At 42.6% G+C, this 27023-nt stretch overlaps 1 protein-coding gene across 5 annotated transcripts in view; it reads left to right on the top strand.

Annotated features, from left to right (window-relative positions):
* The first annotated feature begins 3509 nt into the window (after positions 1 to 3509).
* TBL1XR1 (TBL1X receptor 1) overlaps positions 3510 to 27023 on the top strand; it is a 116768-nt gene continuing 93254 nt past the window's right edge. For all 5 annotated transcript variants that reach the window (XM_042794014.1, XM_042794006.1, XM_042794024.1 and 2 more), the window contains exon 1: positions 3510 to 3643. The gene's annotated coding sequence lies outside the window, so the exon portion shown is untranslated. The remainder of the gene's footprint in view (positions 3644 to 27023) is intronic.

Raw genomic sequence — 27023 nt, 5'->3', positions numbered from 1 at the left:
TGAGAAGACTTTCCAGTAGTTGGGATAACAGAGTCAAAGAATGTGAGGAGCCGTGTTACTGAAGCGCTTTGAGGGCAGGTTTTTATTCAAACACTTGGACATTTGAATCAGATCTGGTCCAGTTCTACATCCAAAAGTTAGGGTTCCGTCCCGTCCTTCTTGCTACTAGGAAACTTAATGTAACAACAGTTATTGTTTAAAAGGAAACGTAACAACAGCTATTGTTTAAAAGTGCCTCTCCCAGCTCAAGGCAAAGCCAACTCCATAAGCTCGGCTCACTCACTGAACAACCTGCCGCAAACCATAACCTGCTCAACTGCCCTGTGTTACCGAACATCTGTTCTTGGAAACCTCTGAAAGTGAGAACCTCCCTCCCGTATGCTCTGGAAGTGGCCCCAGTAACTCTGAGCCCAGCTGCATATTTGGGCAACAGAACTACAAAGTCTAAAGCTCCTCATGGAAAGCAAGGCCTTTGTGCAGTCCTGAGGGGTGTTCGCCTTCATAAAGAAAAGGAAACCAGAACAAAATGGATGGGGTAAGATTATTAAAGCATAAATCTGCCAGAATGCCTTTTGTAGATTCTGCAGAGCAGAATGTATACTCGGGTAATCACCCTGTTCAGTACATCATGATGTTAAAAACGAGAGCCTGGCACCCTGGAGTTGTGACTGAACATTTAGAGAAGACTCGACCACAGAAACCTTCGGCCAGATGACTTCAGAACGTTGTCGCTGCTCAGCAGATGGGTGGGAAGACGGTGTTTGTAGTTCCTGTGGGCCAAAGAACGCACACTTGAGGGGTTTTCCCTCCTCCGTTTTCTCACACAAGCTTTCTGAACCTTACACCTCCCATTCCTATCTCATGGACTTCTCACAGCTCCTCCCATGCCCTTCTTCAGGCCCCTGGTGTCCCCAGGTCCCCTCTAGGAGGTCCCTTATCTTCTTTCCTCTTGCCTTAGGCTACGTGCACACTCCCATTCCCCCTTCCTCCACCCACTGTTACTGCTTATCTTCTTTTACCAGGGAGATAAATCAGAGTATCAAGAGGTTAAACTCCTTCAGAAACAGGGACAGATCTGGGATGATAATGCAGGAAGGTCTTAATGTGTCCCTTGCCACTCTATTTGCCCCTTTTAAACTTCCCAACTTTCAGCAAAGAGGACAAATTTCGGAAGTGGACTGAGTATGGTCTTCAAAAATTATTGCCTCTTTACACACCTAAAGCAGACAACCTACACACCATTATTGGGAGGAGAAAGTTGCCCACTTTGGCTGTGAAAATCATTACAGAAATAAACGTTGAACATCAAGTGGTTTGCAATTACAAATATGCTCCCTGGCTTTCTAGAGATACTTTGGTTTCCTCATATAACCCAGACCTCTTCAAGCAAATGGATTGAAGGCCCAGGGCTTTCTCAGAATTAAATGACTTTGCAATGCAAAACCCCCCTATTTTCTCCACGTATTTAATTATTATTCTTCATAAAAGAAGGAAAAGAGTATGGGCCTGACCCTGAAAAAAATGAGCACTGTCAGGTAATCCTACACCCAAAGGCCCACCCATCCATTTTCATCAAAGCTTTGTGGAGTTGAGGGGTCCCATCTGCTTGAGAGATGAAGCTCAGGTAGGTGAAACTTGCCTGTGCTCTATCCCAGTCCTTAGGCTGAAAGTAAAATCCACTCTTAACTTCAGAACTGCTGCTTTAGGACTTGCTAATTCCCCCAACAACGCTGAGGTTTATGGGGGGGGGGGGGGGAAGCTGCATTTGTGGCCTATCTTTCTCCTTTCCTGTTTTGCCAACTGCAGTAAAAGCAAGTTCTGCAGAAGCACAGCGATGTGGAGGCCCCATTTGGGCAGCACCGGTGCTGGGCTTACGTGTACGGGGAGCCTTTGGCACGAGGAGGAATGGCATCTGATGCTGCCGTCAGATCTGTGCATGGTTTGTGGTCACTGGGACTCTGCACAAGTGCCAATGTCCGGACATGAGAGTGTTGGACCAACGCCCAAGAGTGTGAAATGCTATTGCAAAAACATTTCAAGATGGAAAGGGCTGCCTAGTGATGAACGTGGTTTCGATTAACAAAAGCTTGCTTTAAAAAAATAAACCGACCCGCAATACAAACGACAGATAGCATTTCAATCCTAGAAATGGACAGCACGCAGGTAGGACACGTCATTACTCTAGAGGATTATTTTCATTAAATAAAATTACAGGGTAGACGCCGTAACGGACCCGGGTGTGCGCACCGCTCTGCGCCAAACCCCGCGCCACGCCGGGCTGGATCCCCAGCGCCAGGCACCATCGCCAGCCGCGATGCACTACCCAAAAAAACAAATGAGGAGTAGAAAATCCACGCTAAACCCTGCGTTTCCATAAGCGCTGTTGGCAGCGGGGCGCAATTAACGGCTTTCCTAGAAAAACTACCAGGCCCGGGTTGCTGCGGGCCGCGCTCCCCGCGGTTCTGAGTCCCGGCGCTCCCGGCCGGCTGGCTGGGCCCTCAGGCCGGGCCGAGCCTCCTCAGGCCGGGCCGAGCCCCCTCAGGCCGGGCCGAGCCCCCTCAGGCCGGGCCGAGCCTCCCCTGGCCGGGCCGAGCCCCCTCAGGCCGGGCCGAGCCTCCCCTGGCCGGGCCGAGCCCCCTCAGGCCGGGCCGAGCCCCCTCAGGCCGGGCCGAGCCTCCCCTGGCCGCCAGGCCGGGCTCCCGCCGGCCGGGCTCCCCCCGGCCCGCCTCCCCGCCCCGCACCGCCCGCCGCCGCGCCTGCCCGGGAGCGCTGAGCCGGCGGGGGGGGCCGGGGGGGTGTGTGTGTGTGTGGGGAAACGTGTGGGGAGGGAAGGGTCCCCCCGCCGCCACCGCCGACCCCCGCGCTGCCGGGGCGGCGGGTTTGTTGTGCCGGGCGGCCGCCGCAGGCCGGCCCCGCTCCTCCTCGCCTGGCCTCGCCTCCCGGCTCCTTCCCTCCCTTCCCTTCCCTTCCCTCAGCGGCGGCGGCGCTGGCTCTGGCGCCCATTTCCGTGCGGCTGGCCACCCTCTCCCCGCGCGGAGTGTCTGAGGGCCGCTGGCTGCTCCGAGCCGCTTGGCTCCTTCCCTTAGTAACAGCTTTTACATTCTGCCTCAATTCCTCCTCAATCTAAATCACACACACACAGATATTACTTTTTTTTTTTTTTTTTTTTTTTTCCCCCCCCCCTCCTTCCTCGGGACTTAATCTCTAACCCCCCCCCTCTCTCCCCACCTTCCCCCTCCCCCCGGCCCCTGGCTCGGGATATAATTGAATATCACAGCACTACTCGCTGGTTATTTTTTTTTCTTCCTCCTCCTGTGTGTGTGTGGTGGTGGTTTTGTGTTCTTTTTTTTTTTTTTTTTCATTCCCTTCCCCCCCCCCTTTTTTTTTTTTTTTTCTCCTCCTCCTCTTGGTGTGGACACCTCAGCTAAAAAAAAAATAATATATATATATATACTATCGATACATATACGTGTGTACACACACACAACAGACACAGAGACACACAGAGATGTGTGTATATATATATATGGCTGTATAAAAAAAAAAAAAAAAAAAAAAAAGGAGGAGAGACAAACAAGGGTGAATTTCTTGTGCCTCCATTCCCAAGGACCGGGGGGAGCCGCCGCTCCGCCGCCGCTCGCAGGTAAGGACCGGGCGCTCCGCCGCCGACCCCCGCGGGGCGGGCAGGGGCCGCGGCCGGGCCGGGGGGGGGGGGCGGGCGCCCTGTTTGTGGCGGTTGGAGGCGGGCGGGGGGGATGGGCACCCGCCTAAACGCCTGCCGCGGCCCCCCCCTTCACCGACACCCCCCCCCCTTTCCTTTTTTTTTTTTTTTTTTTTTAATTATTGCTGGTGGGGGGAGCGTTCCCGTGGGTCTGGGTTGCGGGGGGGGGGGTGGTGGTGGTGGTTTGTGAGTGTGTGTGTGTGGTGTTTTTTTTTTTTTTTTTTTTAAAGCAAACGGCACCCTCCTTCCCCTCCCCCCTCCGCGCCGCTGGCCTCCCCTCCCCCCACCCGGCTTCATTTATTTATTTTTTTTTTTAAAAGGATTTAATGGGGAGGGGGTGGGGGGGTTGGAGAGGGGGGGAACCGGCCTCGGCAGCGAATGGCACACGGGAGCCATGGCGAGCGGCCTATTTTTAGCCCGATTTGTGTGGAGAAGCGCCTTCCCCTCCCCCTCCCCGCATATTTACTTATGGGGGGGAGGGGAAAGGGGGGGCAAAACCCGGGGGGGGGGGGGGGGCGGGGGCCTGGGCCGGGGGGAACTCCGCCGGGCGGGGGAGGGGCAGCTGCTGGGGTCGCCCCCGGCCCGGCGCTTCCTTGGAGGCCGGTGGGGGACCCTCCCCCCCCCCCCCCCCCCCCCCGCAGTGTTCCCCCCACCCCCGCCTCTCCCCGCCAGGTCCCAGCAGCCAAGTTATCGATCAGTTTTCCTGCGATGTTCAGGACTGAACGTGAAATACCCCATGGTGGCAGGGAGCGGGCCTGGTTTGGGGAAAGCGGAAAAAAAAAAAAAAAGAAGAAAAAAAAAATATATATTTTTTTTTTGCAGTTCCCAGGGTCTCTCTCTTCTTAGGTTTATCCGTGTCCGAAACCCTGCTGCAAATTGTGCATTGCATCTTCTAGGCAGGCTTGCAGGGTTGATGCAATGTGTATGTTTTCTTGGTAGAGGATATAGGTCCTGCAATAGCACGACATGTGGCTTGTTATTATTGTTGTATCCCCGAAAGGGTTAAGCTTCTCGTGTTGTTCCAGGTGAATTTAATCTTTCATCACCAAATTTCCTTTTAAGGCAGCTTGAGAGAATAAAAGTCTCTCCTCTCTTGTCTTTTGCTTTATCCCCGGGAAGGCAAACTTTAGATGTGCTTTATGGCAGAGGCTTGTTGCTGCAGATGACACGTGAGTCTGGAGGAAAGTTTGGTTTGTAGGTCGCTGTGTAGGAAAGTGAAGTTTTTACTACTCTCCAGTGTGCTCAACTTCCTCGTTTTCCTGTCTGTGTAAATCAAATTCCAAACTGATTTATGGAGGGGGGGGATCACAAAACATATTCTTCCTTTATTGTTGCAACGTGAGAAGCATGATCAGGTGAACCAAGTCTTTGTTGTGTAAAAAAAAAAAAAAAAAAAAAAAAAAATTTCTGCGTTTGTCTGACTCTTTCCTGTCCTGCGGAACTAAAATAAATGTCTGAGGATGTTGAGCATATGAACAAGGTCCTTTGGTGTTGGTGGTCTCTACGTTTTGGGTGTTCACTGGGGCAGTGGTTTGTTCCCCTTTGAGAGAGAGGGCACCATTTGCAAAATTGATGTTTGGGTCTTGAGTTGTACCCGAGCTTTGGGTGCACTGGGCAGTTTTGGGCCCTTGTCTTGCTCCGGGCAACCTGAAGGCTCTTCCACGTGAGGCTCATGCTGGACTTGGGGCCTTCCTTTGGATGCATGTATGTTAACTGTCTTCTCAGGATACATTTCAAATGAGGACGGGTCCTGCAAACTCTTTTGTGTGTCCTTGAATTTAAGCAAGTGGGTATGTGTTTGTGGATGAGTGTACGAAGGGGTTTTTTTCCCTCTTAGCCACATAAACAGAAGGGCTGCGCTGTTACGGCGGCGGTGCTTAGGGTGCAGGTGGTGCCCTGCAAAAGATCGTCGAAAACTTCCTGTGGTTTCTTGTAATGATTTTTCTTCTTTCTTTTCTTTTCGTTAATATCTAATGGAATAGCAATGTGTTATTTGCCTAAGATCACCTGAGTCTGTACACTGTCACTGCCTTGAGTTTTCTTGGGGGATGTTGGATTTGTCTCCATGAGAACAGGGTTCATGTGGTACCATGTCTTGGGATCTTGGTGGCATGCCTCCCAAACTGTTATTGGGAACACCTGGAAAAGACTTAGTTCTCACTCCAGGAGGAAAGGGGAAGGAAATGTAATTTAAATGTATAAAAAGAGTTGGGGTTTGGCTTTTGGGCTTTTTAATTTCTTTAAGACTGTGCAAGTGTTTATGATTTTTGTTCGTTTAAACGTGCACAGCCATAATGCGTGTACGTAGCATAAAGAATGCAATAATTACAGGAGATTCTGTTGCTTAAGCTTTTTTCCCCTTCAAGCAGGTAGTTACAATTTCTTTTTTTTCCCAGTGAGGTTTTTTTTTATATGAATACTACTTTCAGTTTTACTCTATATAGGGTAATTATTGATGTTTGTGTAATGCTTTGAAATTGTAAGGAACGGTATAAGTGCTAAGTACCCAACATCAGTCCTTCCTAGTCATTTTCCCATCATGAAAGAGTTTGACGGTGAAAAGTGCTACAGCCCTAAGAGTAAAGAGGCTCTGGATGGATTAGGGGAAATGGTCGAAATTGCTTATAATGTTGTTTTCAGGTAATATTTTTTTAGTTAGGAGGAACAGATCTGCATAATGTAAAGCAAACTTAGTTATTTTACCTAACTTGATTTTGGTTCTAGAATTTAATTTAACATGGAGTCAGAATGTGTTTGCTGTTATAAATTTTGTAGCGGCAGTAAAGACCCACATCCTACAAGGATGTAATCGTGCAGAAGTCAGGAAGTCCTGTAAAGAAACACACACAACTTTGTGAACATCAGCGGTCTAGTTCGGTTGAATAAGCTCTGCAGATGTCTGTGAAGTTGCTTGGAGAAGTTAAGTGTGTTTTGTATTAGTGGTGGGCAATAGGATGTGAATCTTTCATGACACTGATACTTTTTTAGTATCACATTGCTCCTCAGTGTTTAGGTAAAAGCTGAAGCAGTGGCAGGCATGACACCTTGCCTTCACTAGTCCTGTTCCTTTGCTCATCTGGAGTCCCAAGAGATAGCCACCCCCCGTTTTTTGCTTGCTTTGCTTGTCTCTTCCCTCCCCCCCGGACCCACAGCTGCTAGGTGCCCGTGTGAATTCTGACACCTTGCTGGAGAGGACACTGCTGGCAAGCGGAGAAGGGACAGACACAAACATGCCGCCAGCTCTTCCCCTTTCTGGACTGGGTCAGGGAGGTCGTAAAGTGGTCTGGTCTCGGCTTCAGAGAGAAGGGTCAGGACAGGGCGTACTGCAGGACTGTGTTGTGTCAATACTATAGTGTTGTGATATTGAAATGCATCGCGCTGAAGTACAACTCATTTTTAATCTAATTCATGTTGTTTCTATTGAGAATTGTGATACTGCTGTATGTACTGACCATCCTTTGTGTGTGCGTGCGCGCGCATGCGTACACACGCAGAGCACAGGGTGTAATAATGCCTATATTTAAAGTCCGAAACATCAGCTCATGCAAGTAGCTGCAGGTTGGGAGAGAAGTGAAAGTGTGTATGCACACTCTGTAATTATGCGAGTTTGGCTCCTACTAAAAGTGACTGCTGCGAGAACATACTCATTGTATGCTCATTTTTAAATATAAACTTGAGTGTTTGTGTTAGGTGAAGTGTCAGAAGTTTTCCATTAGGAACTATGATTGGCAGCTCTTTGCAGTGTTTTTGAGTTGCATTGAAGCATTAATGCAATACCTTCAAATTAACAGGTGATGAAGAAACAGTTCCTATTTTCCTGCTATTGATTTAGGTACTCCTGTCCCAAATACATGCAGCTTTCTAGGCACTGCAGTATGGAGCTAGATGGTCTTAACTTCTGTAAAGTAGCTTAATGAAAAGAGTGACTTTACTAGAAAAAGGTTCATCTGGTGATCCCAAGCAGAGTAGATTGAGGCCGCTTTATTTGTCTCATAATTGGTTTCCTCTGAGATAAAGTGTGACAATGAAATGAGGAGTAAGAAATATCTTTTTAGACAAAATCGTAGTCGAATATCTTGGCTTTCTTTTAATTTTGCAAAAATGAATTAGCTAACAAGGTAAGAAGTAGTGTAGACAAGGCAGCATAGCTGTCAGTTCATGAGAGTTGATGGGTTGAGTGAAAAAGCAGGGAAGTCTGGTCTAGAAATTGATCTGCCAGTTTGCGTGAAAACTGTAAACTACTTCTCCTGGTTAGGGTTCTGCCTTGTGGTATCCAATCCAAGATGAGAAGGGCCTTTTCTGTAATGAAAACAAAGCTGAAATTGTTTATACAAAATTCCCTGGAGTCTTAATGGCCACATTTGAGCTGGAAGTTGAGTTTTCCTTTGGTTCTGAAGGAACTGTAACTCAGCTTACTCCCTGAACATTGATTTTAACACTCTACCACGTAGGTTTCTGTGACATCCTTTAGACTCTCCTTTTTATATCAATAAGGAGCCTTAGAAAAATTCTTCCTTGGTAAGAAATAAGTGGTCATTCCAAGCCGGAGGATGTGTAACTGTGGGGGAGAACGCACACGCCGGTCGGGTGCATGGGATCTAGCTGGCTTGGCTAGCCAAGGAGTGACATTGCCGGTGTTGCAGCTTACTGCTGCTCACTCGCTTTTTTTTGGATGGGCTGATTGCTAGAAAGACGTGAGAATATTTTCTTACCTCTAGAAACAATAATAATAAAAAAGCGTGGTGAATTGGTGTAGCTTTCTGAAAAACCTCCTGAAAGAACCTCCGAAGTGATGAGGAGGAGTTAACCGAATTGTCACAGCCAATGCATGCGGCATCTTTGAGTCCCCTCTTAAGTGTACGGGGTGGCGTTCAGTGCTGCACAGTGATACTCAGGTCCTTCTGAACAAGGTAGCTCGAATACCAGCAGCGACATGTGCTATCAGACTAATGTGTCCTTTGTTCAGGGTAAGGCGAAGCAGGCTGCGTGTCAGCCCGGTGGCCCTTGGGCTGGTTCAGTGCCCGCGGGCGGCCCGTCGTGGTGCTGTGCGTGCTCCGAGCTGCGCCGTGCGGCGGGGTGGGCAGCCGGTCCCTGGGTTTGTGCTCTGGTTCTGCTTGTTGCAAATGTGACTCTTGTTAAGAGGTGGCATCTGCATCTGTAAAGTAAGATGATAATAGTCCTATTTTCAACGATGCCGAGTCCCCACAGTTGCGTGTGAAGTTGGCAGTCTCTGTGTGTGCTTAACATTTCTAAAAATCAAGTCTTGTGTGTGGTTTGCTGGCTTTTGCAAACTCCCATGAGCGTGTAGTTTCTGTTTCTTTCTGGGATCAGTATTAGTAAAAGGCTATGTTGTGTACTCTGATTTGTGTTTATTGTTGTAATTCTTAAGTCTCCATGTTGCAAAGGAGCAATCTTGTTTATTAGTAATGTCTAGCAGTAAAAAATCAGAATCACCCAGAGAAAAAACAGTTGGTTATATTTTTTTCTCTTTTATGATCTGAAATTCAGTTCAATCTCTGATCAATGTAAGTGTGTATTAGAGACACTCTCTACAACCATGTGCCATATGCAAACATACTGAGTATTATTTCAGATCGCTGGAGGTGCGTTACTAGAAATTTTAGCTGGTGTGGTGTGAGTAGCAGACCTTCCCCTCCCCCCTCAGCGGGGCAATAGTTTTGCCAACCTGGCAAGGCAGGCAAGCAGCTGTCTCTGCAGCTAATGCTAGTGCTCCTTTTAACCCGTTGGTGAGTTCGGGGAATGATTCAGTCACTTCCCCAGCCGCATGCAGAGCTCCCACTGAACCCCACTGACGTCAGGCCGACGGTAGATTTTTATGAATTAGGACTGTGAAAGTGACTCTGGAAACTTTCCTGTTCTGTGCGCAGCTACGTGCCTGCTGGCAGTGACCAGGGAGCATACAGAAAAGATCTCTGTATGGCGTATTCGTGGAGCGTTTTTTCCAAGGTTATGATTTAAGGGTCAAATATTTACTATTCATGAAAATGTAGTGCTAAATACTGTGCCCAGTGCCAAAACCACAGAAATTGTCAAGGTTTAGAGCCCTAAATATAACCTACCCTAAGAGCTGCATCCATTTGACATTAACAGTGCTAAAAGTTCAGGCTCTTCACATGGGTGACCTATCGCCGGCAAACTCCGAGCTGGGAATTCGCCTGATTGCGAGCGCACGCGAGGTGAATTTCAATCCCCTGATGGTTCCCTAAAAGTACCAGGCAAAGAAGAGGCAGTTAGATTTCCTGGAAGAATTTGTCCAGGCTGGCCGAGGAGAGGAATAACAAGTTTTATAGTTCTTTTGTGTTTGTTGGACAGGCTGATTAATGCTTGAGTGTCAGCATGACTTCTGAAAATACGTTTTTGCCTTGTAAAAATAGTAATAAAAAGATTTAATTATTTTTCATTTATCATTGATACTGGTCTAACTTGCAGTCCTGTTGGAACAAATGAGAATTTTTGTCATTAGTTTCAGCAGTTGGGAGAGTGTTAAAGTGTGGCTGGAAATTTTACCTCAAAATATCAACTGATCTTAACAGAGATGAGTGAGTCTGACCCTCCCCCCAGCTTCCAGGTCTGTTTAGCTCACAGAAATGATGAGAACTTTTCCTCTTTTAGGTCAAGTCTAAATTTGTGGGGAAAAAATAGTTTTGATATTGCATAGACCTATGGGGGAAATAACAAGAGATCTGGGTCAAAAAAGTAGGACGTGCAAGATTTAGAAGCTGTTGAAGTGTATTTATTTGGCCTATATTAGGTTAAAGGAAGTATTGGTGCTTTCAGTTTGGCAATATGTCCTTCAGTCTGCGGTGTTCTGTAAAGGGAAGACAACTGTTAAACAATGAATCACAGCTAATTTTTGTGCGGATGTCAACATTCTTCTCTAGTGCAGAAATTTCTGCTTGGTTATTAACACAAACATGCATTACTAAATACAGACTCTTAGCGATAAGGTTTAATTAGGAAGTGCTTTGTAAAAAAAAAAAAAAAAAAAGGGGTTTTGCCATGATGATATTTGTGAATCTGTAACATCTACTTTGGGGTTTGTTTGTTCAGGTTTAATACTTTTAAATGTACTTTTAAAGCAAGGTTAGAGCAGATGTGGATGTAGGAAAATGAGGAACAGTGTTGTCAAATCCTCTATTAATGTTGACATCAAATAAATTGTAGTAGAAACATCTTGTGTAGCAGTGGGTTAGCTGTTTCCCATAGCTAATGCAACAGATTTGGGGTTTAGAGAAGTGAGGTCTGTACTTGCTGTATAATATGAATGTTTTGCTGATGCAGATGTGGTACCTGATTTTCCACTTTATTTCAAATGCACAGCTAAATTTCACTATCTGTTGTGTCTTGTTTAGACTGTACATTTCTAGCACTGTGTAAGATGAAAAAAGTCAAGAATATGGAACTTCAGTGTGTTAAATTGAGATAAAACTTAAACAAAAATACAATGAAACAGCCGACTAAGCAGTTTTGCTGAGCTTAATCTGATCGGAAGAACGGATATCTAAATGCAGCTGATTAATAGAAACCAACTTTTTTTTTTTTTTAACAGTTTTTACCATTATAGTAAATATTTGTTTGCGTTGTACGAAAAATGCTTTGTATTTCTGTGACTGTCTTCCAGGGCTGATTCTGAATGGCCTTTGATTACATTAGAAATATCAATGTGTTTATCTTAGTGTTGGCAAAGTCCATGTTAGTTGATTCCTCTACTGTCTACACATGCAAGGTTATTTTGATATGGATTATTTATTTCTAGTTCATCAAGGCCCTTTGTAATATTCTTTCTTACAGTAAATATAGGACACACTAAATACATTAGAAATTAAGTTCTAAGAGTCTGTTGCGTTAAAAACAAACAAAAAGCCTCCTTGACTTCTCGGTGATCCTGTTGAGGTGCCTGGGCGCCACAGCCTTCCCAGATACTTTCTGGTAAAATAGATGGGCATTACTTATGTCTTAAACATCAGCCCTCTGCTCACTGCATGGTTCTGTGGGCTGGTCGTGGAAGCACCAAACTGAATATTCCCGTCAGTCTACTCTCCTCTTTGTCCCAGTGCCTGGGACACATCTGGGGTCCCCTTCTTGTAGGTACTGGGGCACAAAACTGGACTTTTAAAGATCCTGTGTGTATTGACAGAAATACTGAGAAGTACTAAAGAAATATATGAAGGATAAAGGGATGGAAACTTTCAGAGGTAGCCAGGGAAAACACTTTTGATGTGTTTTGACTCGCTCTTTGACGCTGTGGATGAGTTCATATGAGAGACTTGGAGGGTATGTGAAATGTAGTGTCAGACTCCGTCTAAGAGTACGTCCATTATGTAGGCTGAGATTCTCGGCTGTGCCAGCAGCAGGGCTTGTGTATGTTGGACATTGCTGAAGAGCTCCAGAAAGCTGCATTGATGGTTTTAGAATACGTAAAATCTTATTTGCGTGCTTAATGTGCCTCCCACTTTCCCAGCTGTGGTTTGTAACTGCCCGCTTGTAGAAGGGAGTTTTTTCAAGGTGAAAACAGAGAAATGCACTGTTTTTAAAAACACATGTTCAGAGATCAGGCTAGTCAGGTTTCATTTGCATTAACATTACTGTGAAGTGAAAGTTTGGAACTGTAATGTACTTCCATGTGCCTATTGCAGCCTACTTTTATTTGTTAGTCTGGTGGTGTTGGGCCTACTGCTGTTCTGTGTGATTAAAATAACCCTCCAAGCCCTCCCCTGTGTAATTAAAACACAAGTGGTGCAAGACTGTGCTGTTTTGTTCATTTTTAAAATTAACCCCTTACAATGGTCAGTATGGTTGTGCCTTCTCCTCTGCTTGGATCTGCTTCCGTGTCCGTGCTGTAGCGTGAATGTGGCAAATTAATGTAATATACTGGGGTGTTTTGTCTCAGTCCTGACACTTTGCATAATTTGATTATTATCCCTTCCTAAGGCTTTATTTAATTTTCTAATCTCCCCCACACCTGTTTTTTTTTTTTTTTTTTTGCCTGGGCTTTCACTCTTCTTTTTGTTACGTTGGACTTTGTTTTGCATTCTCCCTATCCTTTTGTCATTTCTTTAAACCAAATCGGTACCTTTTTGATTCTGTTCTCCGGTTTTTCTCTGCTTTCTTCCCATTTCTTCTAACTTAAGTAAAGTTTCCATATAGGACTTGATCCTGTGTAGCCTTCTTGAACCAGAGGGGTTAGATGGGTTTGGCCGGTGCAGCCCTCATCCGTGGGGGAGCAAAACCTGCGGGACTGCTGAGGAAGTCTCATTTTGCAGGCTGTGCTGCTGGCTGCGAGCAGGGCACCGGGCAGAGGTGAGCGAGGGGCCTGTCCGTGGGCACGGGGGCAGCTGGAGCAGGCACGCAGGGCAGGAGACAGAGAGGACACATTTTGGCAGTGTTTTTATTTGATAAAAATAATCTTGGCTTTAGGCATAAAACATTGATCCAACTCTCGATGAAGTCAGAGGGAGGCTTTGGGGGGAGTTGGTGTCGGTGTTCAGTACGAATGTGAAAAGCTGAGGAAGTTTGTGTGAAAACCTCAGCACACTGCGAGGTTAGCTTTGGGCTTTTTAAAATATGGGAGTTTATGCAATACATCTTTATTGACATTGTGACTTAAAATTAGCAAAACCAGAATCAGCCGTCGTGAAATCAGTGGCAGCCTTATCTTATTGTTTTTATTGTGGGTAGTGTTGACAAGTCACATGCCCCATTGTTCTGGGTGAACAAACACCGCTTTGAGGCTGCGAGCTGGTACGTGCCTTTGTCCTGTGCTACACAGATGAGTGTGCGGAATTGCGAGTTTGGAGTTGAAAGGTAGTCTTTAAAGAGTTCACATCGAGAAACTGAGCAATACATGAAATACTCTGTTGATCAATACTTAAGCACCATTTTTATTTTGTGCCTTGTTGTCCAGAACCTTAGAAAATAAACGGAAGAGATTAATGCTTCATAATCTCTCTTGTACCTTGTTGCCCAGCAAAACCCATGGATAGCAGGCTTGTGTTCTGGCTCTGAAATAGATGTGCTTGGGACAGAGAGAATGCAAGATGTGCTTCTGAGAAAGTCTGTGCAGGATTTTTGCTTGAAAGTCTTTCAAATCTAAGTCTTTTACTGTGAAACTGTTGACATTTGAGATGCTAATAGTGAGCCTCATCTTTACTGAAGTCACAGTTTTGTGGATCGCCTCTAAAATTACTCTTGCTGTTTATAAATCCTTGTAATCAGGATATGTGTAGTGTAACTAAGATGGATGCAATAGAGACAGGCTGCAGGAGCAACCTTGGCACGTGGAGGCTGTGGATGTAGTCATCCAGCCGTATCTGGGGGAGAATCCCATTGAAATTGCCGTGAGTTTTGCCTAAGGAAGAACAGAAAGATTAGTCTTCTTGCCTACAGTAATTTTATTATGTTGTTGTTTATAGTACATCATAATAATGCCAATGTAGCTCATTGTCTGGTTCATTATTTTTAATTTCCAAAGTTTTTACTCTTTTTGTCAGCTCACAGTCTTGCTTTTTCCTCTTCGGAAACTGGTGTGTGCAGTGTGCTTTATACCAATACAAGAGCATTCACCAAAATGGTCTTGAATTGTCAGAGCTCCATAGCAGGTATTACCAGAATGCTTTCGTATGTAATGGCACTAAAGCTGGTAGAAATTGTCATAGCTCTCTTGACTGCGTGTTGACAGTGTCAGTTGTGTGTCTGTCTGACCTCTGGTATTAGAAAACCCCAGTTTTGGTGGCTTACAGGTGATCTGTAAAATACTGCTTTAATTTCAATACAGAACGAACAGCGAGCTTTTGGCATCCTAATGTGGGTATTACAACAGTAATGGAATATATCCTGTGGGTTGAAGGTTTTCAGACTTTTTTTGAGCATGGCTGTAGTTTGTCTACACAATCCCTTCATAGGGACTGCTTGAGGAGAGGGAATTATGGAATTACATTCTGGTTGTAAATTCTCTCTCTAAATTTTCATAGGCTTGTCCAGATCTGTGGTGAATCCCCAGAGACATACCTCCACTCCCCACACCCGCAGTTTGCTTTTCTAGGTTGACCTAATATACTTGTATGTAAAGTAAAACTGTGTTTTACTTTAGTTTATATCACTGAAGGTTTTCTGTCCACATAATGATTAGGACAGAAGGCTGGTGTCAGGATTATCTGCTATTTCTGCCACTGTGTGACCTTAGCAAATGGATTAACAAATTTACCTATGCACCAGTGATTTAATACTTAATGGGAGTTTGTCAAACCAGTTCAGTGCCATGAGATGTTATGGTGAAAGGCTACATAGGAGTGTAAAGTGGCTTTTGTTTTATTTTTCAGCCTCTCTTATCCGGACTTTTTAGTTTAGGCAAATGCTCATTTTCATAAATTTTGTGCTTGTTATCTTGTTTTCTTTTATGTTGGACAAAACATGGTTCACGTTGGCAATATTTTCTGATAGTGCCCATACATGATGAAGGATCATGTTGAAATCAGGCTACTTGGTTCATAAAGTCAGGCATGTTTGTGTCCTTAGGAACATAGAAATACAATCATATATGCAGTTTTAAGATAGCTGCACTTTTTCCTGATCCTGGCAGCTCTTTGGGTTTGGGGAAAGGCTGAACTTTTTTGGTGGAGCCACTTCAGGGATGGGTTTCAGAGCACAGCTGTGCAAGCAGCTGCTTGTCTTAGTGGTGGAGATGGGAGTGGGTGTGCTGGGACCCCTAAGCTGACTCTTCTCTCGGTGGAATAGAGGTACAGAACAAAGGTACAGGGTGGAGCTCTGTGAACCTCCCTGTCCGTAATAAAAGTTACTGTCCTTTGCCACAGTTTGACTCCGCTGCCATGCTGATACGGTGGTTTATGGGTCCTACAAATACCATCTCTGGGAGGATTGTGTTAAAACCTACTGCTCTTTTGGGGGGGTATTGAAATCCAAGTGGTTTTGCTCAACCAGTTTACAGCATGACTCTGCAAACACCTGTGTTGTTACCATGAAGGTGGTGGTAAACTATAGCTTATCCGTAGGAATGAACCTATCTAAATAGGTGAGGGTGGGCCATGAAATTCTTACACTGGCTTTGCTATCAGACAAAATCTTTGCAGGCTGCAGTGGGCCAGCTAATAGCTAAGCCAGTCTGACACCAACCTTTCCATGTGCGGGGGCTGCGTTACTCATACTGCCTTGACTGCTTGGATTTGTCCATACATAAAGTAGACATAAATGGTGACATGACCTTTGTCATGTGCTTACAGTTTCATTTGAGCAAGTCTTCCTTAATAACTTCCTAAATTATTCTTGTTTATAAATTTGTAAACAAATTTACAAGCTTGTATGAAGATCTTTTTTAATGTCATTTGCTAAGAACCAGTGGTATTTTGCTTGTCAGAGCTGTGTGCCCTGGACAGATAGAGCACTGCAGGTCTTCTCAAGAGATATGCTTATGCAAGATGTGCAGAGCTAATGGAGGATGTTGTTCTCTGGTGAGAGTTTTCCCTGACAGTATAGGTGTCTGCTAAAGCAAATTGCAGTCCTGTTGTGTGATGCACAAGTTGTGCTTGTGATACTGATGAGCACACACTTTCTGTTACATTGTCTTGTTTTCATATGTTGTTTGGATATTTTTTGTCTGCTGGAAAATGAAATTTTAGGGGGTGTTTTAATGTTGGGAAATCTCTTCATTTAGGAATAGTACTTAAGGTACATTGGGTTTTGCTATTGTAAATTGTGCTTTTATGTTATGACTTTTCATATTTTCACCATAGTCTGAGAAGTATCTTCTGGTTAATTTAAAAAGAAAATCCTGCTAGCACTTTAATAAATCCCTTAAACTTTACAAGAATGTGTTTACACTCACTGGATAGCATGGCTTGAAGTTAAAAGGGTGAATTTACAGTGCGTTTGCATTTTTTTTGGAATGACTTCAGAAAGAAAGTGTCTCATTCCTGTTTAGTGTAATACATATCTATATATCAGAAGATATAGCTATTGGTGTAGTCAAGCCCTAGCTGTTAAAAAAAATAATCACTCTTAAGTGTGATCCTTGGGTATTTTTAGAAGAGCTGAGTGAAGCCCTTTCTTAGTTGAACCATTTTCTTGTATTCTGAGGCAGTCTGCGTGTTCTTTGTAAGAAATATATTATCGCTCCATTGAAGTCAATTCAGGTTCTCTGGAAATGATCCAGCCTTCAGGAAAGAAAAATATTAGTGTGTGTGTTGAGGGAAAGGGTTTCCCTTTATTTCGGAATTTGCTTGTCATGTTTAGCAAGTAAGCCATTTTCAGATGCATTAAGGCTCTGCAAAACTAATTTTCAGGGCTGACAGTTTTCTAGTCTTGGGTTAAGCAAAAAGATTTAAATTTAATGTTTCCAATTTTTTTTTTATTCTAAATAGCTAGGGATACGTACGTTTGTTCAGTTATAATTTGAGCGCCTTGCATGTTTCGGGAGAACAGAAAAATGAACCGCTTAAAATGATGATGACGATGGGTTAGTGTTTTTTAGCCAGTCATTTGTTCCAGTGTCTGAAATGCTTTGTTGCCAGTTTAAATGTTGAGATTTACGGAAGTAGCCGTAGCTTGGAAGTCTTAAATATTTGCAATGTGTTGTTTATTTGGTTTATGAAGTTTTGTGCTGTTTGAATGCTGGTTTTTATTTTAGCTATGAGTTTTGGCAAAACACATTCTAGCATATGTAATCAGTCATAAACAAGCTAGAGACCACTAATGTTTTCGTCCTGCGGCTCTATCAAAGCGTGTAAGGTTAAAATTAAAACTGCCTTGAATGTCTGTCTGCGTGTACGCATCTTGGACCTGTGCTCCACTGAGACCTTCAAGATGCTTATGTAAAAATTCTGTGCCTTCTATCACTAAGGCATTGACTATCTAAAGTTATTACAACTTTAAGCTTTTAATTGAGGGGAGGGTTGCAGGTTTCTGGGCTTTGTTTACGGCTGAAGACCAGTGCTGCACATAGAAGCCTGGCTGAGTTGGCTGCCTGTTCTCTGAAGAGAGTGGAGCTCCAGTGATTTTTGTATTATTTAATGTGCTTCACTCAGGAGGGCAGGGATTTGGCAGAAGGCTGCCCTTCGGTAGTTGTATGCTCTTCAAAGTTATGCAAGCTGGATCATTTTGCAGTCGGTTTCTGAAGTCTTCAGACAGGCTACAGAAGGGTGGAGGCAAGGTGCAGTGAAGAAGAGCCCCAAGATCAAGGACTCTTCTTTCAAGGCTGCTGAGAGGCGTGTGCCGAGACACCCAGGGAAGCGGGTGCTGGGTCAGGTTGCTGCTGCTGTGGCTGCTTGAGCTGCCCCAAAGGAAATTTCACAGGGACGACAGCCCGATGGCCTCCAGCCCAGGTCAACAGGAGAGGAGGCTGGAGCCTTCCTCCGAGCAGAGGGGTTAACTAGTCTGTGCTTGAGCACCACGCTTCTCCAGGAAACTGCCACGCTCCTGCATCTAGTTGAGACCTGCCCTTCATTTACTCCTCTCCTCTGATTTAGCTACCAAAGCAATGCTATTTTTCTTGCACCTGTCCAGAACACTTCTTTCAGTGTTGGTTCTGAACTAAATGCCATCTCTTCTCCCTGTCATTGCAATCATAGAGCTGCAGTTAAGATAGTATTACGTTTTTTAATATTGACACATATTCCAGATTATTTTCCTAAGCACTTTGTTTAGACTTTTAACATCTTAATGACTGAAAACCTCAGTTGGTTTTGTTTGGAACAAATTCTTCCTGAGGCAGAAATCAGACCTGAAATACATTCCTCTAAAGTTTGTGAAGGAAAAGCTCTGCGGTAGCATTTTTGAGTTGTTGAGATTAGCTCTGAATTTCCAGATAATGTAGTTTTCTTTTTAAAAAGAGCTCCCCCCCACACCCCTTCCCCGGCAAGCCCTAAAGTATTCTTTGTGTGAATGTACTATATGATCTCTAATTATATGATCACATACCACTCCACAAATAGTGCAATACAATAGCATAGAATTATTTCTAAGATCTTGTAGAGGTCTATTCAGTAGACTACCTTAAACCCTGATCTTGCAAGTTGTTTTGTGTAAATTGACTCCTTCGCCTCCCAGAAGCGGTGTTTACTGTAGCTCTGACTCAAAGCCCGGGTTCAGAGCTTGTTATAGAATCAGGGCTTGGGATGTCAGTTTTGAAAGTTGCCATTTAACTGCTCTTATACAACATATGCATATTAAATAGGATAGCAGAATAACAGTGAAATTGCTCACCTAGGTCTGCAGATGAATTACCATAATTAACTGCTTCTTCCCATGAATTGCATCTAACGAGGGCTGTGCTGTTGGCTGAAAATAAATTGCATAATGCATTACTGTTGACTAAATTATTTACATACCTTAGAGAGGAGATGGTATAAGAAGTCTGCAAAATGAGTGCTGGACCATTATGAAAATGAAATACGGGGGAAAAAAATAAAATCACAGATAGAACATGGTGTTGCCTGCTTTCTCCTGGGTCACTGAAGAGTACTGGAGCCTATTTGCAATATAGTGTGTGGCTTCGTGGTTACATATTTATCACATTGCATTGCATAACGTATATGTGGAGAAAGCAGAGTAAGATCTGTGCGTAGGGCCTTGGGCCTGCTCTTAAGAAGAGTGTATTTGTGTGGTTATAAATTGCTAAAAATGACATTTTTTTTTTTTCTGCATAATTGTGGTCCCAAAATATGCTAAGTCAAAAGCAAAATGTGAGTTAACAAAATCAATTATAAACCAAACTGGACAATTTTTTAAATGCTTGCTGTTCTGTGTTTACCTGTGAAGCATCCTTTGCATGTCTGTTGTGTTGTGAGGTGGTTCAGGATTTCTAGGCTATATCCATGGCCTATTTTTCTTAACATCTTACTTAGCCAAGAAGTATTTGAAAAGCCAAGTATTTGGATCTGGTATCTTTGATTTCATCATGTGGAATTCTGTAAGGCCCTATTTATTGATGCTTATTATGAACGATGGTTCCACTAGATAGAGATTACTTACAATAATTTACCAGAAGAATTATACAGTAACTATATTTGTAAGCCACTCCATGTGTGAACATTGGCAACATCAAAATAACTGCAAGTGACTGAAGATGGGCTCAACTAGAGGTGATGATTTATATTAGAATTTGACAAAACGAGGCTTGTCTCAGCTTGCGTTCTCCATGGGTAAAAGCCAGTCCACAGTTGTTGACCTTGATTCTTATTCTTTCTGGGTTTGCTTTTGTCTGGGACTTTGCTTTGGGCCTAATCTTGGTAATCATTGACAAAACTTGAAAATATGTTTTGTTCTTTGATGTTTTAAATGGAGAATGTCAGGGTCTCCTGTGCGTAGGGTTGGCCATCCCTCTGCCCCTGTTGCAGGGCTTTCCTAGTGAGATGTGGTGACTCAGGATGGGCGGAGGAAGCTGTAAGTGGGGTCATGGCCCTCAGAAATTCAGTTGTTTATGTGATTGCTCAGGTTATGATCCCAATGAAAGCGTAGTTGCAATGGGGAAAAGGTTTTAACTGGAAAAACAACTAAGCTTGTGGAATGGAGATCACATTTATTGTTTTGGTAAATAGGCTGAAATATTTAATGATAAGGTTTGTATCGAATAGACTCCCTTTTCTTGCTAAATTAGTTGGAATAGGTTGGTTTTAGATAACAGTAAAGAAAACTAGTAAGTTGTCTTTTTTACCTATTAATAAGTTTTCTTGAAAAGCTTCCTGTTTAAGAACCTATGCTTGAAGTTTGGCAAGCATGTGACCTTTGTGTCAGAGGTGGGGATGTTATATATTTTTTTTTTTTGTGTGTTGGGTAGGGATATTCTGTAATACATAAGTCTGACATAGGCAACTTCGATTTTTGTATTTCTAATACAACAGACTGTTCAGGCCAGTGAATCATTTACTGTAGAGGGATTGTATGTGATACTATTAAAAAAGCTATAAATGACAAAATAGCGCTAATTGGTACACAAGCAAAAGTGTAAAGATAGCAGAATAAGCTTTGAAATAAAATATGTTAATATTCATCTAACATTTGTGACGTACATAATAAATTATGACAAAACATTTCTTAATGAAGATGAAAGGATTGAGATTCTTAAACTCTGGCTAGTATAATAAAGAACTCCGATTTCATACTTTGCTTATCTGGATGTACGCTTCCCATTAATTTTCTCCAAAATTTCAGAACGTTTTCAAACACTGTTGCACAATATACTTCACAGTGATGAATGATTAACATCGCTGCAAATATGTTGTGTGCAAAAAGTAACACAGAGGAATAAGACTTAATTGGTGGGGGTTTTAAAATTTTATTTATGTATTTATTTATTTTAATTTTATTTTTATTTTATTTGTCTGTTCTATTTACAGTGTTAGAGGATGGTCCAAATTTAATTTATGGAAACAAATTGGAGATTTCCATGGTGAAGTTGTGAGATTGCAGTGAACAGAAAGGGACTCAGATTATGGTTAGTATAGTCCTTCAGACATATGGTGAATCCTGAAGGCACTGCTGAGGGACAGAGCCTTCTCTGCTATCCTTCTCCTGTTGTTGTTTGTCACTGAACTTCTAAGCTGCTATTTAGGAGAGAGGGATGATCAGAAGGGACAGCAAAGACCTTTGAATCACTCTGCCAGAATCTGAAATCTGAACTGCAGTGTTGTGAATGCATATTTCCTTTTTGAGGACTGGGAGAGGAGACTCAGGCCAGAAGAGTGTAGAGGAAGGGGAGGAGTTGTGTTAATTCTGTTTCTTTCTCTTCTCTTTCAAAGCGTATCTCGGAGCATATTAATCTCTGAATGCTCTGAGCACTGATTACATGAATGCATTAAGTTCAGTGCCCTGCCTTAACATGGTAGGAACTTCAGCAGCTTCCTATTTCTGTTTGTTAACGATCACCTATATTGTGGTCATGAGTGCATTACAGAATACTGCCACTTGATGTGACACTGCTTATTGCCTGTGGGACAGGGATCTATTAGCGCTCTGGTCACACGACAGGGCTTAGTTGTGCTTGATTGTGTGCAGTTATAACTTAAGTAAAAAGATGAGGCAGTAGATGAATAGATACAGAGAGATGAAAGTATGCATGGAAGTACTGACATCGTATTGTCTGGTCATTTCAGTAACCTGTAGCATAACCGTCTTCAAATTTATTTGGCTTTTTGATTGGTTGGATGGAGTTCTTTTTGTACGTCACAGAAGAGTTTTAATATAAAGGTCTCAAAGGGGAAAAAATGAACAAATTTTGTGAAAAGCCTTGGGGCAGTGAGAGCCTGTTGTGAAGCATGAATAGAAGGGGCAAGGCTTTACATTTAAGGTATAATTATGGTTATGGAACAATTGTAAATTTGCAGGTGAGAAAATACGCTGCTTTGCATCATAGGCTGTCTAAGTCCCAGCTGAGCAAGGATGGAATTTGTCTTGGCTAACATCTGTTTCTTTATGGAATAAGTGTCTTTAGAGGAAGGCATGAAATTTGAGTATGATTTCTGTTTACGTCAACCTATCTGTTTATTTTCAAAACGTATTTTATTATATTAGATTCAAAAATGCAGTTTACCTATGCAAGCTTCTGGCTCCTTACATAAGTAATCATATGACAAATACAATTAGATTGAACTTCAGCAATATTGAAATCACTTCCATAGGAAGTTGGCTGGCTGCCCAGACATCTGACGTCATTGAGGAACCACACACTCGGTCTTGGACAAATGTCTTTGGCACAGTCCTGTGAAAGTCACTGTGGTTGGGATTTGGATGGAAATAAGCACTGAAGTGTGAGTGTTTACACCTAATGCCTTTCCAGGCATCTCCCTCCCCTCAGATACCTTCCTCCATAAGTCTGAGTAGCTCTGCTGTCCACAGATGCAGGGAGGATAACGCTGATCCTTAGCCATTAAGCATTCCTTCGTATATAATGAGAAGTTTCCATTCAGCCTTCCAAGCTCTTGTTATGTGGTGTAATAATATGGGATAAGGACTCAGTTGTGGCCAGCGTAATTCGTGGTAAACAGAGACAAGGAATGATGTCTCATTAAAAAATGTAGTGTGGCAACGCAAAAATCATGTTTATTACCGGTTCTAGAGTTGTATAAATATAGATGCTAGACATCTGCTGAGTATTGCTTTAGTAGAAATACTGAAATTACTTTTACTCAAGTTAATAAATCCTGGAGCTAGGAAGAAAAGTAGTGGAATGATGGGGGAAAGCAAGGCAAATGAAATGAGCCGTGGAAATAAAATGATGGGAGAGTTTTTTGACTATATTTTTACAAGGTGAGGTAGTTGTATAACAATATTCAATGTTTTAGGATTTTATTTACTTATGCTTGTTGAAAGGGCATGACAGAATAAATGTGACTACTCAGATCCTAGTATTAGGCCATTAATGACACTTTTCCTTTAGGTGGTGAGCATGCATTGGGCTGGCGGTAGTGAGAGCTGCATCTGCACAGCAAGTCTTGTCTAAACAGTGCGGAGCTCACTGTACGGTTGCGTCGGTTTTAGGGGGATTCCCAAGTTAGTAAAAGGTTTTTGTCAACTTCTTACACATCTGCAGGATTTGGTCTTGAAAGACCATTAATGCTTATGGTACAGTGGGAGTTGGGGTTTCTTGGTGGTTTGTTTTTTTTTTTTTTTTTTTTTTTGTTTGTTTGTTTCATTGGTTTCTTGTGTTTTTTTTTTTTTTAACAGTGAATACATCTCAGTAGAATTCTCAAAAGAAAAAAAAGTGCTCCTTTTGTGTAGTGCGGTTTTGAGCTACTAAGGAACTGAGTCATAGTCTAGATTTAAATCCAAAAGTAAGAGAGTAATTTATTACCTGTCTATGCTGTCAAGCTGTTAAACATGAGCAAATAAAATCCCAATGTATTGAAGAATGTTATGAATCTGCTTTCACTGGAAAATATATAGAGAAATCTCTCCTGTCCAAATTGGTCACTGGTGGTCTAAACAAGGTAATAGTGTTCCCTGTGTGACTGCGTACATGTTCTTGCAGGATCACCGGTTTTACCAATTGGAGCAAGAGAAAAATAGAAGGTGCAAGTGCCATGTAGCGTAATTCCACAAACAGGTGCCAATATTTCTCTTTTTAATATGAAGGTTGGTTAAAATTAAGAGAAATTTAAATTACCTCAGGTATACCTCAGACTGATTTGATAGAGATCTTATCACTCCTTTGCTTTGTTCTGTTTTTTTACCCTAAGATATACGTAACTCTTTTTCTTTCATGGTTTCACATGTCTCATCCTCAGTTTATACTGCTGGGTGTTTTTCTGCTGTATTTGTCTCTTGAGATTTGCAAAGTTATTCTTGACCACCACCTATCTCTTATCTCGTTAATTTGTATTCAGGGTTTTTTTGCTTGTTTAGCAAAAACCATAAAATAATGCTGTGCTGCTTTCCATTCAAACAGCTCCTTACTGCCTGAGCAGAGTCAGTTTTGATGGTAGTTGTGTTAAGTCAACACCTGTCCCTTGCTTCTCTCATGTTGGCTTTCCTCAGTAAAAACCCACTCCTCATTCATTTCCAGTTTAACAACCAGCTTCCCCAACCCACACAGCTTTATCCAAGTCTAATACCAAAACAGATTCTTTGTGGAGCATCCACCAGTTTCTATGTTCTGACCCTACTGTTGGTATGATTTTTTTTTTTTTTTTTTTTTTTTAAGATTATTAGAAATTTTGCAATACAAATTAATTGTGAACCACTGAAGCAGGAGTAGCAGGGCAAGAATGTTTTTGACCCCTGAATCTTTCTAGCTTGACTTTTTTTAAGTTACATTTTTGTAAGATGTATTTTGAGGTGGACAATTTGTAACAGTTTGAATGCTGTCCAAACATACCAGAAAACTCCATGACTTTCTGATTGCAGGCTGGATGTCTGCTTTGATGTTCTGTGTACATGGGTGCAGATTCTTGTGTGTAAATGAAATAGTTGCATTCTGTTTAACTTGAATGGTAGGAATTATTCTAGTATTTAGTGAACCAGTACGATTCCTGGATTTGGAGTGGCCTGGGAAGACTGAGGGACTTCATTATTTGTGGAGTAATTTTTATTTTTTGGTTCATTATATTGACTTATAATTAATTCACTGCAAGTTTCTATAGAATTGCTTTGTATGAAATATGATTTATTTTACCTTTTAATAAAATGTCCCAACTCCTATGATAGGCATGCAAATAATTGACATAAATTATGTGCAAATAATTACTTAAATACTATGGAAGTATAACTGTGATGTAATTAAAAAGCCTGGACTCTCATCAGTGTTCCCAAGCGGAGCCCTTGTTACGGTGTTGTTCAGCTGCGTTTGCCTGTGTCCGGCTTTCACTCTGTTCAGCGTGAAGTTTAGCGGCAACTTGGGTCAAGCAACCAGAGTGACCCTTTGTGTTGGAAACGTGACCTGGATTGTCTTTCTAGTAATGCCATCATGAGGATTTTAGAAACACCTGGAGAAGAGAATACTATTCTCATTGCTGCCTAGATTTAAGGACTCAGATGGTTTAAATCTGTAACTCTACTGGGGTCAGAGAGCTGATTGACTCCTCTTTGGTGCCTGGGCAGGGCTGCAGCTCCGATTTCCTGTGCGCAGCAAGGAAGAAGCCAAAATCAGAGCATCAGGGTGGGGGGTTGACTTACGCAGCAAACTCTTACTTGGATTTTGATACACAGAGGAGTAAGGAAGGCTTTTTAGGACCCTGGTTGTAGACAGGACATTAAGCTATCGCCAGATCTATGCCATTCTCGGGTATGTCCCGGTCCAGTTTGCTTGCATCGCTACGTTTTCTGAAGCTTGAAATAATGTCTGGTCCTCAACTGATATTAAGTATCTTACATGTATGGAAATGTAGGTCTGAATGTGACCCAGAACAATAGATCTTTTAAAAGAAGACTTTGCTTATGAAAATAAGCAGCTCGCAGAGGAGAAGGGACTTCTGTTTTCATTTATTGCTTGTGGTGATGAGACGTACTTTATAGCTTGAGAAGTCCCATCTTGTATTGACTTCCCCTGTGTCCGAGTTCATGCTGACAATGAGATTGGCTTTGATCCCAGCCTTTACTGGGAGAAAAATCTTGTAATGGTTTGGGTGGCTTGTGGACAGATCTGATAAGAAACAAGTTCTTATATTTCATGAGCAGGTCAGGCTGGAAATGACAGAAATACAAAGTGGCATATGTTTTAAACATGGAGAGGGTAGGTATCATTGAAGGGAAGACAGCTCATGGGAAGAATTGGCTTTGGGAATGGCCCTGGAGTGAGAAACTATTGAAATAAAGGCTGTGAAGATTGATCTTTTGGGGGTTATTGCTGGAAGATATGTGAAATGTTTTACTTTCATTAAACTACACTATATTTGAGTGTTTTCTTACTCATACCTTATCTCTACACTACAATTGAAGGAAATTCCTTTTTGTCCTTTTGGATTGCAGAGGGTGTGTCTGTTTAATAGCCAGTTTCAGGGGTTTGGTAGTTGAGAATGAATTGTCCAGGATGGTTACTTAAGTAACACGTACAGGCTTCAAAGTGGGGAGGGAAAGGTAAGTTCTCAGCATGTGTTTACTCACAATGGACTCAGTTGAGAAGAACATTTAATGGTTTCATTGAAAACTGTTGAGAGCTAGGGGAATATTTGCTTAAATTAATTCACCACATTAATTTCTAGATGACATTGGGTAACGTAGGTATACAGGAAACACTGTAGTTTCACTATTAGGCATGGACTAGTGGATTTTTAAAGAGTGATCTTCCCCATCTAAGACAGTGTGCAAGACTGGTTGCCCATTTGTCAGAATTTTAGACAACCTGTAAGACAAAGTTGCTCTTGTAGAGGAGTGTATTTCTGGAGTATGTTCTGGAGACAGTAAGTTGGAGTGGCAACTTTTGTTTGCTGATTTGGAGGCTTTCTCATTGTCCTCACTCATTCTTGTTGAGCTGGACAAAATAGTCAAATTCGAAGGCAAAAAATGTAATCCTATTTGGGAGCCTAATGTGTTGCGTTATTCAGCAGCAGCCTCCAACCAGTTAAATGGTAGTACTGATGGTTGCAGTACCACAATTCCATTTACCTGAGATTAAAATAAGTGTGTATGTTTGTGGGAGAATTTGTATTTGATACGTATATTCATCATAGCATATTTTTCATTTCTATGTCTAGTCTCAGACCTAGGCACATTACAATTGTGATCCTTCAGAGAACGTGTTGTCAGTTATACTTCTGTGCAAATCAGGTGGCTTTCAGTGGTCTTCCCCTAAAAAAGAGGGAACAAGCTGCATGGAGGTTGGTGTAGATTCAGAACCTGC

This window comes from Tyto alba, unplaced genomic scaffold, assembly GCF_018691265.1.
Source record: "Tyto alba isolate M040663 unplaced genomic scaffold, T.alba_DEE_v4.0 Super-Scaffold_10, whole genome shotgun sequence".
Taxonomy (NCBI): domain Eukaryota; kingdom Metazoa; phylum Chordata; class Aves; order Strigiformes; family Tytonidae; genus Tyto; species Tyto alba.
The sequence above is the reverse complement of the archived record's forward strand: the minus strand, read 5'-3'. Positions and strand labels throughout refer to the sequence as shown.